The 20,560-nt window shown below is 45.6% G+C and overlaps 1 protein-coding gene across 6 annotated transcripts in view; it reads right to left on the reverse strand.

The window, feature by feature from the left end:
- Nucleotides 1-20,560, reverse strand: part of LOC124297635 (POU domain, class 6, transcription factor 1) — a 160,388-nt gene that overhangs the window by 85,956 nt on the left and 53,872 nt on the right. For 4 of the 6 annotated variants that reach the window (XM_046748873.1, XM_046748871.1, XM_046748870.1 and 1 more), the window contains exon 1: nt 11,096-11,851. The exons of 1 other annotated variant lie outside the window; for it this stretch is intronic. The gene's annotated coding sequence lies outside the window, so the exon portion shown is untranslated. Of the gene's footprint in view, nt 1-11,095; nt 11,852-20,560 lie in introns of those variants that run through there. One more of the 6 variants, XM_046748868.1, reaches the window with a different exon arrangement.

Raw genomic sequence — 20,560 nt, forward strand, 5'->3', positions numbered from 1 at the left:
GGTAATTAAGAATGTTGTGGATAAAAATCCAGTAATTTATGGTCATTGAAGATAATTATATGTTGGCCAGTTTGTAATTGCAACCGCGATGTTCCCCGTGTGCTGTGGAATATATACGGTCTCAGATCACAGCTTATTATAGGGGCAAGTCGAGGAGGAGATAACGTGGGTTAGAAGTAGACTGGTTGTCCGTTCGTCTGGCTCTCCGCCTAGCCAAAACGCCCGAGGGGCCCGAAACGACGAACCTCCGGGATCAGCTACACGTATACACGGACGTACGGCTACAATTTATGAAGCCAATTGGAAGAGTTGTTTTCAAGAATTTTCGGACGACGTATGGAAAGACTAATAAATAACTGGAGCGTATAATCGCTCCCCCCGCCCCCTCGAGTCGCCGCATCCCTTGTACAGGCAAATACCCCCTCGTACCGTTCAACCGCGTGTCGGATCTTCGCTCCTCTCCTCTCCCCCCCCCCCCCTTTCCCTCTTCCTCTTCACTCGGCTTTTCCCGCATCATCCAACCTCTCCCGGTCCAGCCGTTAAATTCACGCGTTAGATCAGTAGTACAGCCGAAAGAGCGAGGTGCCTCGTATACACATACACGTGTAGACGTGCGTGAAAAATGAAAGCTTTAAAACGCGTATACAGCTGTTGCTCCGCGTTAAGTACCGGCAGCTCGTTTAAGCATGCGCACGCATACACGCGTGCAGAGATCGGTTCACGACACGAAGAAACGAAACTCGCGGGTGCTTCGCGTTAATTCGAACCTGCATCATCAGGCAAAATCAGTAAAGCGAGTATCATTCGATAAATCGAGTGGGGTGTATTTTTAGCCCCGGTCTTTCACCGTCGCCTGCGCGCCGCGACGCTCTCGCTCCACATTTTTTATAAGGCTTTCCAAACTTTGGTTCACCGGCTTCTTTGCGTCAGGGAGCCGTGCTGCGCGGAGTGCATCGGGTCCTTCGTATGCACCACACGTCCCTCGTAGTACTTGAATTATCATCGCAGCGGGAACAGTTGGCTGGTTACTATACCTCCTACCGCGTCATTGTAGAACCAAACTCTCATTTATCCTCACTTTCGGGATCATTTCAGCAATTTCTATCGCACGCGTTTCTGTACATATATTATATGTATATATGTATACATGTTAGCTCGCGTAAAGTTTACGTACGACGTGCATATATAGCAAAAATGACGCGTGATTCGGCATTGACGAAATTCGAATGTGAATGTATAAGAACACCCGACGCTAGCCTGAAAACAGCGTCGAGACCGTGAATATAAAATTTGTTTGGACCGTCGATCTGCCTCGGCGGTGAAATAAATACACCGTTGAAACGTAGAAATGGTAATTTTTTATTTATATATTTCTTTGTTTCAAACTGCGAAACGGTAGTTATACCCAATTCGCCGAAACAATGTAATCGCATGTGTACGCGGGTCGTTGAGGAGTACGAACTTGCGCGTTTCTTGGTTTTATTGTTGGGCTAAGTTGTGAGAGGCGGGCTAAAACGGTACGTATCATTGAAACGAGATAATCACGACGCTGGGAAAATATTATTTATCAGTAGTTATCTGTTTCATCGAGCAAGGAAAAAGGAAAACCCACAACCCTGAACATGTGAGGCTTCGAATACGCGCGTGACGTAGGTGCATGCAAAGCTTGGCCGTGGGGAAGGAGGGGAGGGGGAGTAGCTGCTAGATGATAGCACGTGAGGGCGAGCGTGTGTGTGCGACGGTAAAGTATACCGCCTATGATGTACAAGGTACAAAGGTGGGCGCATATAACGTGTAATAGGCGTTTCATGCGATCCCATTCAAGCGGAAATCCACGAGGCTTTGTTCCAAGTCACGAAACGCAAGGATTAAACTGAACCGGTGCGTTTTATTATATTAATACGTGTGTCGGTGTGCGTGCGTGTCAATACCCGCGTATAAAACTGTGGGATGCAAGGGGAGGGCGCGTTACGTGAGTATATGAGAAACTTCGTTGGGGTGCAGCAGGGAGAAATTTACGGAACGACGTACAGACCGCGTAATCGCACCGTTAGGTCAAATCATCGTTCACTTGGGTTTTGGACGAGGATAATTATTCTTGCACAATTATATACGTACTGTTTAACGGAAATTATTTGCGTATCATCCGAGTTCTTTTTTTTAACGGAATTTGAATTTTGTTACACGGATAGAAGCATGGCGACGAAGCGAGAAGAGCAAAACTTTTACAACGCCGACCTAGGGAATTTCCTTTCGTTATGACCAATCGATCGATGGACGAAATTTTATCGACTGGAAGCTATTTTTCACTTTATGCGAAAGGAGGGTTTTTCACGCTGCTTAAAATAAAGCTCTAGTTCTATTCCGTTGCACTGAGGTTCACGGGCGAATCTATTTTAGAAATGGCCTGTAGGAATAGGCCGCGCGAGCTGGCTTCGTGACACGTATAAGTTGAACGTAATTTTCTACAATCGACCGGACGATAATGATGTCGATATAATTTATTGATGTGCACTCAAGCGTTTCAACACAGTCTAATATGTCGACACCTTTTAGCCACTCTACTCGTTATAATTACAAATATTACAGAGTTTTACATGTATTTAAGATCCGCATGCCACGCGCGGTCAAATATATACCTATATATATATATGTAAATATATATATGTGTGCGTGTGTGTGACAGAGGTCAGCCGCGGAGCAAAGGAATATAAAATTAAGCATTCGATTGTAACAGCCGATTGTAAAGTTGTGCAATTAAGATTATAGTTGATTAAGTATCTTAGTCGTTTTCCCTTTCGCGACTCGAGTTCGACCGGATATCAACTATACATACAACTATAATTGATGAATAATATCATAAGCTTTGAGAGCCGTGGCCAAGCGTGAAAAATTAACGTTAATCACCGACAGTCATTAGCTGGTAAGTAGCCCGCATAAAGTATTCAGTTGAAATCGATTGATTCGTACAAGTTGATATATTCGTACCGACTAGCATCGTCGGAAGCATACATTTATCCAGCGGTATTAAATACAGTTTCCCCTAGAGATCTTTATGCTCCGATACGTTCGAAGAGAAAAAAATTAAAAAAAAAAAAACGCGAGTTTTAATTTTTGACATAATATTTTCCAGTCGTTCGTATATACACGTTCAAGGTTGTGTAATAACAGTTTACAGGGATGAAAGGGATGAAGGGAAAACGTGAGATACAAGCTAAATAAAGTCTAGAGAGTGCATTAAACTCCAAATAACCGAAAATAGAATTCAACTGTAGGTACGCGTTTATTACAATACCGCCTCCCCCCCACTGAGAATACATATTTCAGTCCCAAAAACGAACACCACAAACAAGGCGTGTAATGAGCTTGCACACGTTTATACACATGTATGCAGGGACTGCCGTACAATGTCCTGCAGATATCAAAATTCAAAGCGTATCCTCGAAAGAACTTGTCTCGATCGCTTTTCCGCGTGCAGGATGTGAAATAAAATAGGTAATACCTAGGTAGGTGGGTAAGCGATTCTAAGTGCAGGCACGTATAAACATGCAGGCAATATGCACGCTGTTGCACCCACACACACGATGTGTCAACGGTGCGGATGACTCCGATGGACGGCGGCGCGAGGGGGCGGAGGGGGGGTTAACCGTTTTCATTGACCGCTGCATGATGGTCAACGCGCCATTCATTGATCAACACGTAGAATCCGTTCGCACAAACATTCCTCCGTTTCTGACTAGAATCAGAGAATATCATACGGTATAAAATCATAGACTTTTGCTGATTTTCAGTTTCACAGATACATCGTCAAGTGCTGGTTGTAGGTTTACTTTTTTTAACGTCTAATTTTTCTTTGATCTTTTTCTTTTTTTTTTCTTTCTTTCCAATTATTAAGAAATCAGCATTGCGCAACACAAATTCGGAAAATTTTTGAAGAACAGGTTGAACCGTCGGTAAGGGAGTATGAAAAAAAAAAAAAAGATCTATAGTTATTTGAATTTCACGTTAAGAATATTTATTATACTGTACTTAAACGTTCTCAAAGTTTTAAAATATTCTGCCGATTGAAAATAGGAAAAAAAAAAACAAACTCAAGGAAACGAAAGATAGCAAATCTTCGTGTGTGCAAAAAATATCGATTTATATTCTGAGAATTGTATTGATTCGATATTTTTACGATCTCTCCCCGAGTGGAATATTTGATTCGAGGGTTCCTGGTTGTTGAAGAAGTGCAATTAATACCAGGAAACGGCTACGATACGTACATGGCACAACATGACTGGTAAAATGTGAAGCACGTATTGCGCTCGGGAGAAGGTAAGAGAGAGAAGAGAGAGAGAGCGAGAGAGAGAGAAAGAGAGAGTTTATAGCCAGCATGTTGATAAAATCTCCTGGTACGTGCAGAGACGCATCAAGCGTGCGGTCTGGGGTGGCGTATACAGGAGCCGGGGAGGATTTTTCGCGTTCAAATTAGGTCCATTAGAAGTACCGAGCGTGCAAAAACACTCTAGAACGCCGGCGCAACCCTTGTGCGAGTGGTTGGCGTGTCGCTATCGGCGCCGCGGGTGGATATAAGGACGCGACACGCGGTATGCATATAACAACGGGGCGCGGAAGGACTCCCGCCGGACGGAGAGGGAAACGAAGAAAGTGAGAGCGAGAGGGAGAGAGAAGGAGAGAGAGAGAGAGCGGGGGCACGTGCGTGTCGGCGGTCGCACGTGCTTTTTTATTTATTCCAAGCTCTCTCTTCCCCGCCCCGCAGTTTTTTTGCTTCTCTTTTTCAGTTCCTTTTTACTCTGTTTTGTCAAATTATTAAAATTAATGACACCCTTCGCTTGGCATTAAACTTTGTGGGGTGCGCGGAACGGCAGTCACGAAGCTTCGCGAGCACTGCGAAGAAAATAAGCCCTCAATAAGACGCTCGTGGATTTTCCTGATTATGCCGCATGAAAGATATTGTACCTACACATACACTCCGCATACTTTTAAGTAAACGTTTGAATTATGCAAGGTACGTATATTTGTACGTGAGTAAAACTCACGATATTATGTACCAACTGCACTGATTTGAACAATAGCCATGCATGCTGTAAGTATAATTCGAACAAGAGAAGAGATCCAAAAGTCTGCGTGGTGCCAACGAGCCCCGAAATCAATTTCATGCCGCGAGTTAGGCTTTCCACATCAGTATCCAGGACATTTCCACGGTAGCTTTTCAGTCATTGAAATAGCAAAGTTATCCCGAGTTGAGCGTGCGGGTTAATTTCCCATCGGAGATGTTTCAACCGGAGCATGTGACGCGGACCGTTTCAAATAGCTGTACGGTATGTATACACTATACATATATATATATATATATATATATATATATATATATATATGTAGTACACAAGAAGCGATTCAAGAGGACGACCTCAATGAGCGCGAAAAGCGAAAGAAGAAAGAAGACGAGGCAGAAAAAACGAGCGAAACGCGCGACGTAGTAAAGTAAAAGAGGAGCTGAAGGAGAGCGAGAACCCGAAGCGAAGGGTCTATTCGGGGGCGCTGGAGGATTTAAGGAGGGTGGAGGAGTCGAGCCGTGGTGGGGGTGGGTGGCTAACATCGATCCGTTTTCTTGACCTCCGCAACATTTCATTTTCTCTCCCGCTCACGGAATATCGCCCGCACCCTCGAGTCGGTCCGTTGTGCCGCAAAGGTGAACGTCCAGGTCGCGCTTGCGGTTATTTGTTGCATTCTTTGCAGCCATGCGCGACGATAACGAGACAGCCGGTCGGTCGCCAATATTCTCGATCGTTGCACCGTTCCGTTGGATGATTCGAGCGCGGTTTTCTTTTCTTCGGTTATTATTCTTTCTCGTCTGTAAATGCGCACGCGCCGTTCGCACGTTCTACCAACAAACACGCGCGCGTTTCGCGCCTTGATGCAGAAATAAGAATAATCGCGACGCGGAACGAGCGCGGAATTTCGAAGATAGGAAACGGGGCGAGGATTTACCGATGGTGAGTCAGTACGAGGCCTGGAGTTTTGACGTACGTATGTTTTGTGAAAATAAAAGAAAAAAAAGAAGGAAAGAAAACGTCGAAGAGAGGAAAAAGTATTCAGTCAAACGTGTCAGGGTTAAAACCGGCAAACTGAATCCTGTTTATCCATTGTCCCGATCCGCGCGCGTGGGTGAAAAACTTCGCCTCGAAATATTTCCTGAACGAATGTCAAGTTTGCGAATATTCCATTGTTAATTTGCCGGCGTCGCGCGTCGTCGCACGTCGCTTATACCTACGTACGGAAAATGCATAAAATCGCAATCGTTTGCGGTGCCGGGTTAGGTACGTTGTAATTACTCGAGAAAAGAAGAGAGTTTGTTCTCGCGCGCCGGGCTCGAATCGCTCTGCAGGGAAAACCCACCATTCGGTGGAATTGTACGACTATATCCTCTCGTTGTTATTTCCTCAACTGGTCGAGCACTGCGCTGTGCCACTTTACTGTTAGACACACGAGTAATTACGTTGAATAAATATTTTCGGATGATTATATTATTTTCTATTGTTATCTCTGAATTTATTTTCTCTACTCATCGACGTACGGATAAAAATTACATTACACATGTTGCACGTACAATCTTATCTTCTATCGTTATTCAGCGGAAACTTCATTCATTCCGGTAACGCAAAGTGAAAGTTTTCCGTGATCAATTGTAATATTCACACGGTCGAGGCGGAAGTAACGCATAGATTTGTCGCAGACTCTTTGTTGCCTGCATCTGAATTCGGACCGAAGGTTAAGCATGATCTCATCGTCATTTCTGTATAACCTTCTTTTCTACCTCTCCACGCAAGATTAAACTTTCGTTACTCGCGCTTGCTTGCCCGACAAAATTTCATCGCGCGGCGAGCACTTTGCCCACGCCCATGTTAAACGAAATGCAACGTTGCCGCGTCATGATGTAATAGCGAAATATTTCTACTAAATACCTTGATTGTTTATTTTTTAAATAAATATATCGAATATAATTACCTTTAAGTCTAACGCTATGTAAACGCACCAAATGTATAGGTAGTTATTACTCTCAGCTGAGAGGTTCCGAGTAAAATCTGACAACGTGGTGAGAAAAATTAAATCGACTATTTAACTCGAATAATGAGTACTGTGCCGCTTTTTCACGGTCTTGTTGAATATAAATATGCTTTTATTATACATTAAAACAAACACTTATTCGTTATAAGTATATCTAACGATGGTAAACATTTCCGAGAAAGAGAATTGGTAAAGTATGAAGTCAAAATTACTCACGTAGTTATGTATATAACGATTTTCGTCTGAAAGGTGGCGTCAGGCCCGTAGCGCGAGTAACGAAAAAGTTAACATCGATTATAATTTACTTGCTTCGAACAAAAGAGATTGAAAAAATTAAAACAATCCGGTATTGTGTCTTGAACTATCGATGATTCTCGCATTTACCTAAGTGACGCCCGATAATATCTAAATAGGATGTCAAGGCAATTTATAAACTAATCGAAAACAGGCCATATCAGCGGCAAATCTTGGTCTTAAATAGCTGATACCGGACGCGGTGCCTCCGAGAAGCAGTATGCATACATACATGGGTATAACGGAGGTTGTAAAGCGGAGGAACGGGAGCGGGGGGATGAACGAAGAAGCAAAGAAGTGAAATTCAAGAAGCTTTGACTCGAGTTTTGGCGCCGGGACGGCTTCCAGCCTTTATAGAGAATGGATCTTTTCTCCGGCTCCTCGCGGGATTCAAGTGCCTACCGCAACAATATCGTCTCAGATCTCTCCTCGTCGTCGGGTGGAGTGGCTGCTCCTTCGTGTTCCCCCCACCCCCCGCCCGATCCGAGTCGGCTCCCCCGCGACTTCCGAGAGGCGAAGCAAAGAACTCGGTCGAGGCGCGAGGCGCTGAACCACCCTTAAAACCGCCCCCGTCGCCGCGTCGAACTCGTACGGATTTTCCACCTCGTGGAACGCCGGCGTTCCAACCCCCGCCGCAACTCGGCGTCACGCCGCCGTCGACACGTGCTTCTGTTTACACGTCGTGCCCCCGGCTGACTGCGGTCACACGCACGCGGCGGCGGGAAGGCGGGAACCGGAAAGCTCGGGATGGCGCGTTTCTAACGAGCTTGTTGACTCGACTCGTCGGCGCGGGGCTTCGGCGGAAAAAGTTCCCGGTAAATGATAAGATAATAAGGAGAATACGAACGAAGGCGAGTCTCGATCATCGACGACGCGCTTTCGCGGTTCCGCGTCGCATTTCAATCGCGCGGTCCGGCCGTCCGTGTATAATTACCAAGTTAATTGTCGCAACACGGTTTGTGAGTAGTAGCCGGGAGTCGAGACTGCAGCGGTGAATTATCATCGCGGATTTGCACGGTTGTGCCGAAAGAAGCGCCGTGCGTATAACGCGGAAGCTATCTCTAAACTCACTCGCCCCTCGGCCGCTCCAGGCTGCATTCGGTCCTGCTTGAAACGTCTTCGTTCTAGCTTGTGGCGTATAAAGAGTGTGGAGAACCGTAGGTAGGCAGAGCCGAGAGTTCCAGCCGCCGACATTCTTGCCCGAGCGGTGCATTAAAGTAGGTAACTTAATTGCCGAGATTATCTTAATTGTACCAAGCTCGAGGTAATCAGGATTAAGAAAGAGAGTCCCGAGGCGCGTTCGCCGCGACGGTGACCGCGTACACGTACATACGTACGTACGTACGCGTATGCGTTCGCACGCATGTACACGACGTCGCGCGTCGAGACGCCACAACGCCCGAGACTCGTTTTTTGTGAGCATCGCGCGCCGATTGTCCTCTTTCGACAAATTCTCTCCCCTCTAGCAATCAGCAGCGTTGCGAAATCCTCTTTCCCTCTTTCTCTCGCGTCAAGTAAAGCGTACGTGTAGGTATACGGTGTATCGTTCCTTCTACCTGGCAGTCGAAACGCATTATCGCCTCGTCGAAGCGTCGATATGCAATATTGTAAAACGCGTCGCGGACTCGCGTCCTACGCGCGTAGGGTTAATTAAACATGTAGCGTGATACGATGTTCAAGAAGCTTGCTAACGTAACAGCACGTGTATAGAAAATTACCTCGACCCATGGGTTTGCAGTTTATAGCTTCACATGCGTGCAGAGGCGCGCGCGCGAAGCGATAATTTGCGTTCGCTTTTCGCCCGTATTCGCTGATTGTGAGATCGTGCAGCGGGGTCCTGTACTGTGTAATAATATGCGGGGCTGATTGAAAGATTGCGCGATCGCTGCAGGTTCCCAATCCGATGAAAATAACGATACTCGAACGCGCACTTCAATGATAATCGGACTGCACGTGATGCACGGCTATTAAATACTGTGACGGGCGACTCCGAAACGCCACGTTACGGATACGTATAATATACCGCGATGCAGTCGCGCGAAGTATAATAAGGTACAAGGTATAAGGCTTCGAGCTGCATGGCTCGACGTGTGTGTACAAAATATAGTATAAATATACACACGTACGCGTACATCTAGTACATAGTACCGTAGCGGTGACATCATACTGTTTAATTATACTCGTGAATGTGTATATAATTGCGTGCAATTAGAGGTAATTAAGAAACAAATGCTTAATTGCAATCGCTGATAAAACAATTCCTCTCGTATAATACGAGTACCTATACTGCACATGACGTACACGTAACGTTGTGTCGCATAAGTCGGTGCAAGCGTGCAGCGATTCGCCTCTCAACGTACATGTGTGCGTTGTATATGTGTCGTTAAGCACATACGTACACAATGTGTTTTACGCGCAGAGTGTAGGTGTGTCCGTATCTCGCGAGAAACTTACGAAAAACGCGAGCTTTCCAACAACTCTCCGCGCGACTTGTTATTATTAGTTTATATTGGGTAATTACCGAGACGGTTTCCTTAATTCTCCATCATTTCGTATTTTTACGACGACCAGCTCTGCAGCCAGTTAATGCGGTTTTAATTATTCTGTTTGTCCGCAGTCCCCGCTCAAAGTACGAGTTTGCCGAGTACATAGCAGCGCGCATTATTATAGGCTCGTAAGTATTGCCCGCCTATACACCACCACCACATATCGCCACTTGGAAGTATAGGTGATAATGTCAAAAGTAAAATTTTCACGCTCTCGCGCTCGTACGATTCATTGTTCAACGACGTAACCACGATTCGTATATCTATTTGTACATATAAATATATCGAGATAGAGAGTGAGAGAGAGAGAGAGAGAGAGAGCAAAAAGGATTTATTCATAAAATCCTGGAGCAATTTGCCCCTCAAGGACAACACAAATGTATTAACAACAGAGTTCTCGATGAGAAGAAAAAACATGGAACAAATTATATAATATTTAAATCAAGTCTATGCTGATTAAAGAACACTGTGCTAATCGAGATAATATCGCTACAACTAGTCAACTGTAAGTTAATCCTACAAGGTACACGCATGTATGCGTTATAAGTTACTCCCTGAAAATTTGGTATTAACGTATTAAATTAGGTATGAGTAGTACCGATTAAGAGTGAACAGAACGGCTGGCCAGATATTCTATAAATTTTATTGTTAGTTAAGAGGCGCAGAGGACAAAATCGGATGCAAGAAGCAGAGAAAAAGAGATATATATATATATATATATATATATATATATATATATAAATATTAAAAGAAGTTTCCTGAAAATAATGATACGATCTATAAACACTCATGTCATGGGTTGAACTTACATCCAACTGTTATTCCTGCCCAACAAATCAACGAATTGTCGTTACGTTATTACACAATTATATAATACTACAATACATGCATATAATTTATATTCATTCGTCCTATTAAACACCGTCTGCGTCTCGTCATGATTCTAAGCGGAAGGCATCGCGATGCGCAATCGGATTCGTTACGTGGACCGTCATCATTTGAATGCCGGTTTTCATCAGCGCGGAGAGCTAATAAATTTCAATTGACGATTCGTCATTTCATCGGAAAGCCGACCCAGCTGAACCGTACGCTGTTGCTGCATTGTTGTACCGCGTTAATCGAATAACCCGCACTGTGCGGTAAAACAGTTTGTCAGGATTAAGGTCGCAAGTGTTTCAACTCACCGTTTCAACGGTTCCTGTCGAGTGATTCCTGAATGTTGAGAAAGTATCTTCGGGATCCGAGAAATCGGGAACAAACCCTCCGTGCGATCGAAGTTTCCTCCCCGAAACGTCAGGAGAAGAAGCAGTGGTCCTCTTCTTCCGTGATGAAAAATGCGAGATTATAACAACACTTTCCTCGATAACAACGGTTAGCAAGAGATATATCTGCTTACGTTTTAAAAGTGTCACAGAGTCACAACGCGCGATACGGGTGAACGATTACGAACTTACTGTACGAGGATCACGATCATCGCCACCACCTCACTACTCACAAATATCATCCATTCCGTGTTTCGGGATCGATTTCACGCGTATCGCGACTTCGCCATGGTCCTCTCGTCCGCGTACTTACAAAGCGTCACGCCGTGTTTCCCACGTGCACACGCGGCGTTGCGTTTCCCGCGGCGTGAACTCGATGGCTGCTGGCCACAAAACACGCTCACAAATCACAACAATTGACCACAACCCGATCACCGCGGAGTGGTGAAAAAGTTCATCCAGTCGAAGAAAGCGACCGAGACGATCCGACGAAGCTCGGAGCTTTCTAGGCTCCGTAGCCGCGTTGATTTCCCTTCGTCGTTGCTCGCACCTTGTGACTCTCGACCGATCCTCGAGTACCAACGTTGCGTGGACGTACGGTGGTGAACGGCGTGCGCGCGTCACGTTGCCCGCGTTGGAAAGTAACGCGCGTAAATGCCTCCCGGTACTTCCCGGTTCGCAGTCTGGCTGCGTAGTGCGATGACGAGGGTTCGCCGCCTCTCGCGGCTCCTATCCTCTCGGGGCTTCGCGGTGGGGGCAGAGTACGCGGGGGCGGCGGGCAGGGGGTGGGGGGCGTGGCCGGAGGCGGGCCGTGCGCGGAGGAGGGCTGCGGGTCGGTCCCGAGATCGGCTTGTTATGATTGTTACCGAGTGTCCGAGCAGCCTTTCGGGAGACTCGCGGTGCCCCGGGGGTGGAGAACGGGGAACGGTGAACGGGGAACACGGGGTGTAGCTCCGATACACCCCCTCTTCCCCCCTTGCCGTCGAGCCGGCAGCTACCCTTCCTCGCACCCCCGACGACGCCTGGACCCGCGATGCAAATCGCACCAGGGACACGAGACTCGAACTCCTGCTAGCCCTGCAGAGACTTGGCGAGAGGGGTGGACGGATGACGCGAAATTTCGACGCCTCGAACGCACCTCGAATATTCGCGAACGGTCGGACAAGATACGGAAAGTAGGTAACTGCTTGCGAGGCTTTGTTTTAGTCGCGTCATTGTGGAGTCGGTTAAGAGTGGTGGACTTGTTCGCGAGTATCGGTATTGACGATGCTTCTAATACTGATTGTAAGAGGACAGGAAAGGTAAGTTTTTACTCTGAAACTCGGATTGGTGAGGATTGAGAAGTCTATCGGCCGACCAAAAAGAAAAAAAAATCAACCACCGTGTATTTTTGGAAGAGACTCGAGCAGAACGTTTGGAAAACTGACAGTTAAATTGTACGCTACGCGGTAGGGTGTGTATGATTGATGATTGATGATTTTTGGAATTAGGCACACCAAATGATTTACGGACGATGATTCGATGTGAATTTGCAAGTACATATCTGTTTCAACGACCCACCATGCGATAGCCTGATAAGAATTCGGAAGAGGATAAATAAAAAATACCTACATCTTCGAAGGGTCGCCTGAGCATATGGTCAAACAATCTTGTGTATTGTCGCATTATTATTTAATTATTTAAAATGGAATTCAATTTATTACAGGCACTGATTGGAAGAGGGTAAGAATAAAAGCTGCGCAGAATTTCGCTGTAATACGGGGGTATACCGTCGAGGGTTGGAAGAAAAACTTTATCGTATCGGAGAAGATCGTATCGTCGCCGCGTTGAAGTCTCCCGCCTTGGTTGGATATTAATTTTTTTGTCGTTTTTTTTTTTTTTTAAATTTTTTTATTCAAGCAGCCAGGTGTGCAAACTTGATCCGCGATTCGAAAAATTATGTCTCGCAGACGATGAATCGATACGGTTCGCCATGCATATGGTCTGTCTTTTTTCTCACACTTTTCCGATCCACCACCACGGTAATATAATTGGTCATTTCTAAGCGGCGCTGTGAATAAAATATGCAAAATGGTTTCCACGATCGATCACCGATACTTTTTATACAGAGTTTTCATTCCGAGAGAGTTCAAACCTTACGGATGGTGGGACGAAATGTATCATCGGTAAACTATGACTCGATTGGATGTCGGAAGAAAATCTTAAGTTTCTCAGTAAGCTGCTGCTCGTTCGTAACTGTGACCAGACGACCAAATTAATCGAAATGAAGTTCACGTTTGCAACCGTTTCGTTCCAGATTTGTATTATTGGACAAGATTCCGGATAAAGGGGTTGATTATACGATGCACTGATTGTGAGAAACGAGTTTATTCACTGTTAACAAACGTATGTTTGGATATGACGAAATAAATATTTTGTTGTTATTATCAAATTTTAGCTGTGCCAAATCACGATCGACAGAAATTAGTCAATAGTTAACGAATCACATTTGGCTCTGCTAAAATTCGATGATAATAACCAAACATTCATTTCACCGTAATGAAAGAAAAATTTAAATAAACTCTCTTCTCAGTGTGGAGAGTGAGAGAGTTACCTGCAGTTCAAGAATGTGACAGAGCAATTTATAGATCGTCCGGTGCCAGTGCAACCGTCCGATCCGCACCCCCTCCGTCTGTTTTAATCCTCCCCAACCTCGCGTGGTTTTCTCTGTGACGCCCTTTCGACTCGTTTCTCTCACCCTCGCCCTTGCGCGAAATGGACGTAGCCTGAAGTCCCGCAACTCGTGAGGACTCGGATCGACGCGACGATCGGCCGCAAAACAAGTAGTAATAGCCGTCGGGCTAAGCGCTGCTCCCTGTCGCGCTGCGGTGTGATTTCAAATAAAAAAATGCCGTTTTATACATCGAGATACGAGTGAATGCGAAGAATTCTATACTGTAAGAAGTATCCGGTACCGACTTTTACGGACTGTAAATTGCTGTCAATCGAACTCCACCCGATGTTGAATTTCCGAATTAACAACATTTTTTTTTTTAAAGTATAGTCCACAGCGGAGGATTTTCGGTAATTCTAACATGACGATTTCTACGTTGTATTGTATTGGCAAAGGTTTGTACGAATAAATTTTCTGAATTAACGTTCTCTTTATTTTTTTCCTTTCCTCTCATTGAAAGTTGAAATTTCCAACCACGAAAGGCGAGCCAATCGTTGGAGTAAAAAAAATGACGATTGTTTTGAAATTTTACGAAAGAAATGTTAGTTCTGCGCAATCTGACGATCCGCTGTTATAACATCACGGCATATTTACATATTACGTAGTAGTGGTTAGTCCTCGAATTATAAGGTACGCACGACTGCGTAACACGACTATATACCTATATGTATAATATCACCAGCTGTAGCACCATCAGGAATTGGATTCAGAGTTCAATGACGAGGAAGTTAGGCGCGGTTGGATCTGCAATGCACAATGTGGCTGTAGGTGCTTACTCAGGCTTACCATTCGCTGCAATTAGGCAACGGTCGTATATCGATCGCACGGTCGTTCGGGGTTGATTGTGGTACCTGTTTAAACGCATGCTTTATTCTTACTCGGCGCCCCCAACGTAGATCATTAAATCAAATCCTAGTAATCTCAAATTTTACAGATTTTTTAATTTTTGAAGACGGATCAATTTGCCTTGTGCTCGTGTGCGTAATATAGAATTTTCAAAGAAGAGAAAACTCAATTTATGGAATTTAAAAATGTTGAATGACGAAGTGTGGAGGGGTAAGAGCATAGAAAGATTAAAAACATTGAATGCCAAACTGTAGAATCGTCTGAATTCCTTCCGATAATAATACAAAATCGTACAGAGATTCTCGATTTTGTCGTACTATGTTTTGATCCTTCTACATTTTATCATTCTGTATTTCGACTTTCTATATTTACAATTTTCTATACTCGGACTTACCACATTTGATAAATTTTACGAATCAGATTTTCTTATTTATGAAAATTCGATATTCTGGTCCTTCTATCGATCGACATGTCTATTTTTTCAACCCGACCCGTCGCCTTAAATCGAATAGTAGCCATTTCCATCTTGCCAAAAGCCGAAAGCACACAGGACCGCGAAAGGTTTAAATCCAAGTGGGTGAATCCTGCATGTAAAAGTCAGTCATGGCGCAAGCAGGTTTCGAGTTCGCGTTCCCTGATCGCATTCGCGGCAGGATGTAACGAAATCAGCGCAACCTCGCCCGTCTTACTTCAAGGAAGGACCTCGGCAAGGACGAGTAAACCCTTCACAACTCCACCGTACGAAACGGTGGAATCTTCAGCCTGCACGCGGAACCGTTGTAGCTCACCAGCTGTCTGTTCAAGTTGTAGGAGTTGGCTCGGCGCGATGCGGCTGGCTCTCTCCTTCCTCTCCTTCCTCTCCTTCTCTTCTCTCTCTCTCTCTTTTCTCTCTCCCACTTGGCGTCCTCGTCCCCCGTCCCACCGGATCGATTAAAACTACAAAGTGTTGCCTCTCCATCCGTTGCCACGTTCATTCGCGGTCGGCTATATTGCTCCCGCCACTCGACGACGGCACTGGGTTACCAACTCTTCTCCAACTTCGAACTTCCACCTTCCAACTTTCAGTCACCGCAGCACCACCACTTTTTGCTTCATTTATACATGTATGTGTATCTGCATTCGCCCACACCTCCCTCGTCCTCTCGCTCCGTCAACATTTCACTCTTCCATTCGGCCGTAGTACACTTTTTTTGGAATACATGTTCCGAATCCACTTGCGCCGTCTTTTGAGATCTACGTATAAGGCAATGGCTAGACGAGGTCGATTGTGAAATTTTCATTCTTTGATTTGAAATAACTGCAGTATCACAGATTTCGTCACCTGAAATAATGAAATATGACGAGAACAATGAAAAACTGATCATCGGTCCGCATTAGCTCAAAAAAATCAGATAACCATTTCAAGCGACACTCGATTTTTATCTATCCTATCGACTGGTCAAGGATGCCAGGATCGATTTCTCGGTAATCCAACCCCTTAAAGCTCACCGACACATGCAAATACTAGGAGGAAAATTCACTTCCAACTCCCTTTAACGAGGAATTGGGAGCTGGAGCTGGAGGTCAGCTCCGACAAGCGTTCACCGACTCCGGAGGTCGATCATTCCGTCGGTGCATATATCTAGTTAGTGTAACAGTAGCGACGGTATAAGCAGCATCGCGAGTTACGTACCGTCAAACGGACATGCATCAGGGTGAGAACAAAGGCCTCTGTCTGAGGGGTGTGAGGGGGATGCTGAGAAAGGAGTTCTCGACTCGAAGGCGTCTCGAGGGCTACTAGCGTCAAAGCATCGCAAAGCAGCCAACACCGGACTACAGCTGCGAATGCGTCAACGGATAACCCAAAGCTGCAACTTAGCTCTCAAGGATTTTTCGCGGAGCTTTCCCGGGGACGAAGTATCGTCGTAAAACTCTCATCGCCAAATCGCGATTCGCATCCGGACGTACATACATATCCATCCGAACGAATCAACTCACCGGGACATCGTTTATACGTTACGATCCCGACAACAAGCGGGATCGTCGAGTCTCATACCTATACAAAGAATGTCTTGGGAAGAATGCTTCGAACCTGTTGCTCGCGTCGGGCGGGACTTGAGGCATGTGTGCATGTGTACGTCCCTACCGAAGACCCATAACCGGCGGGGTAAATTCTTTCGGTATCATTCGGCGTGTCGATTCTCGTAGGTGGAACGTAGGCGCGATTGCGACCCTCGGAACGAATGATATTTTCCTAAAATTCCCGACAATTTCTCATTCTGCGGAACTTTAGCCGATGGTATCTTTTTCATTCCTTCATTCTCGGGCAGGTTTACTCGTATTCCAGTTATTATACGGTTAGTGCGGCACATTTGAACGTGCATAAGGTAAATGTGTAATCATGATTAAAAGTAAGTGCGGCACTTGGCGGTGCGGAGAAATGAGTAGAGGGGGTGAAACGTTCGATCGGATTTAAGGAGCGTGCAGAGAAGCGAGAGGACGCGGAGCTCCTGGACCCCGTTCGCCTTAGGAATCGCTGCCGCGAGGATAATAACAGAGTATCTGGAAGCCGGCAGTCTTTACGAGCGCCTTCCCAGAAGTATAAACCGAAAGCACGGGCTTCTTCTTCTGATTCTCTCTTTCTCTCATTCTCCCTCTGTGTATACTTACAAGCCGCAGTACGAAGCGTGCAAGAGAGAGCCCGAGTCCTGCCGTCGAGCCGAGCAAGTAGACCCGGGCTGCTAAGGCGCGCGTTCACCGGTGGAATCCGCGGCTAATTAATGCGATGCGCCTCAACAAAGTTGTTCGCGCGAGAGTCGACCGGAGACTAACCCAAGCGCCGCCGATCGCTGAAGGAAAAAAGGAACGCGACGGGAAAATAAGAAGAGAGGAAAAAAACGACGCCGCGGAGGAGAAAGAGAAGAACAGAAAAAGGGGCGAGGAACGAACGGGACGATTGAGAGGACGAGGGAACGAGGGAACGGGAGAAGGAGAAAGGCAGAGCCAATTCGTCGAGATACCGACCGACAAAGTGACAAAGTGGCCACCGTGCGATCGATCAGCTCTAAAGACAATCGGATTCGATCGGCATCGAACCTTTACCCTGAATCCTACGAAAGCCTCGCAACGCCTCGTAGTTTTTTTGAATTTTCTCATGTGACAAGCCGCTGTACGTCACGACTCTCTGGAACATTGAAGGACTTTTTTCGATACGTGGTGTTACGAAACATTCCTAGCTTTAAGGTAAGTAGAGCGTCAGTGAAAAGTGTTGGAAAAAAATATCAAGTTCCAGCTCGTTCGTCTTTCACGAAATGTAATAACCGAGATTTCGATCGGCGTCGAACGAACGACTCTCCGAGAAACTCTGGGATTATAGAAACTTCGGTAAAGCTGTAAGGCCCGCGTGAAGAAATTTTCTTTCTGTTAATCTAGATTGATTTTCTCTTCGGTATTTCTTGTGATGCGATGAGACGAATACCCAGGAAGGATAAGTGCAATATTTGTGTTGCAGGTCTGAGTTAGTAAAAAGTTTTAACACTCGACTTAACCCAAGTTCTAAAATGTTCAACAATACTACAGCATTTATACCAGGAATAACTTGTGAGCCAGTTATCACTAGGATTTCCTTTTTAGATTTATTGTAGATGTAAAATCGCTTGAAATACTGTGGCAAATTCCTTTCTACATTCGTAAAAAAAACACGAGCAATAACACCTCCGGATTCTCGTACCTTTCCGCAATCGGCAATAGGCAATGCCTGTTTCTACTTTCTCAATCCACATAGAGGCCAGTGTAATAAAGAGAGCGTAAGAAAGGAGTATAAAACCTAGCCGATTCCCAGAGGCTGTGCATTTGTTGGTAAAATTTTCTTTATCCGCATCTTTTAATGATCGACAATTTTGAAAGTTAGACGAACGCTTCGGTGATTTTCCCGAATTGTTTGATCTTTCCTAAAATTGGCATTCCGATCATTAATTACATCGATTAATGCCTGTCACAATTGCAATACTTGTGTTTCCTTGAATTATCTCGTAAAAATCTTCGGCATGGAACAAAGTACGATCACCAGACGGAGACAAATCAGTGAGAATTCATGGGAACAGAGAAGATCCTTACGGATAAATCGATCACGGCGAATGCAGGTGTGATCGAAAATATTTTCATGTGCATCATCCCCGCGTTATAGCGCAGCCATAACCGATACTTGGCGCGTGTGAAGGTGTTCCAATGGCCGGTGCGAGGAAGGATATGCACGCGAGTTGTTGCGCAGTGCCGGGCCGATGCTGAGCTGCAGCGGGAGATGAAATTTAATATCCGCCGCCTACGCGCCCTGCACGAACGGAGTGCACAACACAAAGGGAGAAGGAAGGAAGGAGGTAGGTAGGTAGGTAGGTAGGTACCTACGTCGGTAACGTTACGATCCGACCACGCGAAATGCGGCTAGGGTACTTAAATGAGCTCGGGGTGCCGATATTTTGTCCCGCACAATTAGACGCCGGTTATTTTGTTGCCTGAGATAAACGCTCGAAAGGCTGTTCCGACTCCGGTTTTTCGGCGGTAATTCAAGGCGACTCGTTCCCGCCTTTCAAATTCAAATATCGCCAAAGTCAAACTCCGAAACTTTGCGAAGCTCCGATCCAAACAGGTGCCAATTATTACCAGGCCTAATGCGCTTGTTCCAGGTGATACCGTCGGCGTTCTTGGCTTGATTTTGTCCCGCGTCTGCGGGACGATTTCCATCGATATCCCGTCACTTCGCGCGACCCGGAAGTTCGGTTCTTCCCAATTTTCCCGCCGCTAGTCGCGCTCGAGCTTCTTTACAATCGTACAAAGATCGAAGCGGCATTTTCCGCGCCTCTGACCGGCGCTTCCTCCGGCTTCCAGACAAAACTTATACCGCCCGCCGCTTCGCGGTAGCTTCGATCATTAAACGTGCGTATATAGCCTCATAATATTGCAATCCGTGGCCATAATTTAGGTCGTTTTATAGTTCAAACTGCAACCTACGTGTAGGCAGGGGCACTCAAGCCCCTTCACGTATACGTGCCGCATAGCCGCCTATACATGTACATTATACGCCCTTGTACGCAGTGTTTGCAAAGTAGCCATTCACCTAGCCGGTGGCGGGTAACGCCCGCCCTTTGTACCTTTTATAACCACGACAGGCTACCGGAGACAATATCGCTCAGCCGGACGGCTGGATATAGAACGGTACTTTCCGAATTTCCCGATTTACGGGAGAACAGAGAGAAGTTGGATGTCCTTCTCTCTCTTATTTTGTTTATTTTCATTTTCATTTTTTTTTATCGCATGCACCACGATTAGCGTGAAAAAACGAGAGAGATTATCGATTCAAAATTTGCATCGTCGAAAATTCTCTAGTTTTTCTTTAAAGGCTGATATATCAACGCTGTCGAGGGAATTGAAGGAACTTGAGAGGATCTGCAGATGTATAAGGTAGGGCCATTAATGTGCGATGGTGTTTTTTTTTTTTTCACTCTCTTTTTTTCTCTCTCTCCTCTTCCTCTCTTATTTACCGATGTGGCGTCAGACCTGGAGGTTGGACTGCTACTTGCCGAGTGAGAAATTGAGATACACACCTTTGCCTATCCGCGGACGTTTTATAGCATGCGATCTGAATGTAGCTAAGGGCTGTTTTATGGAGTTACTTTAAAGTGGTTACTTTTAGAGCTCGAGTTGCAGCCTAGCTGCTTCCTCCGTACCTCCGTACCTGCACCCACCGCTCGGGCTCCTCGAAGGCAGTTACAATATCGCGCAGAAAGAAACCGCACCCGCGGTACTTTACCATAATTTGAACATTCACACAAAATACGAAACTTTGCCAGATA

The sequence above is a fragment of the Neodiprion virginianus genome, chromosome 2 (genome assembly GCF_021901495.1).
Source record: "Neodiprion virginianus isolate iyNeoVirg1 chromosome 2, iyNeoVirg1.1, whole genome shotgun sequence".
In the NCBI taxonomy this organism is placed as follows: Eukaryota; Metazoa; Arthropoda; class Insecta; order Hymenoptera; family Diprionidae; genus Neodiprion; species Neodiprion virginianus.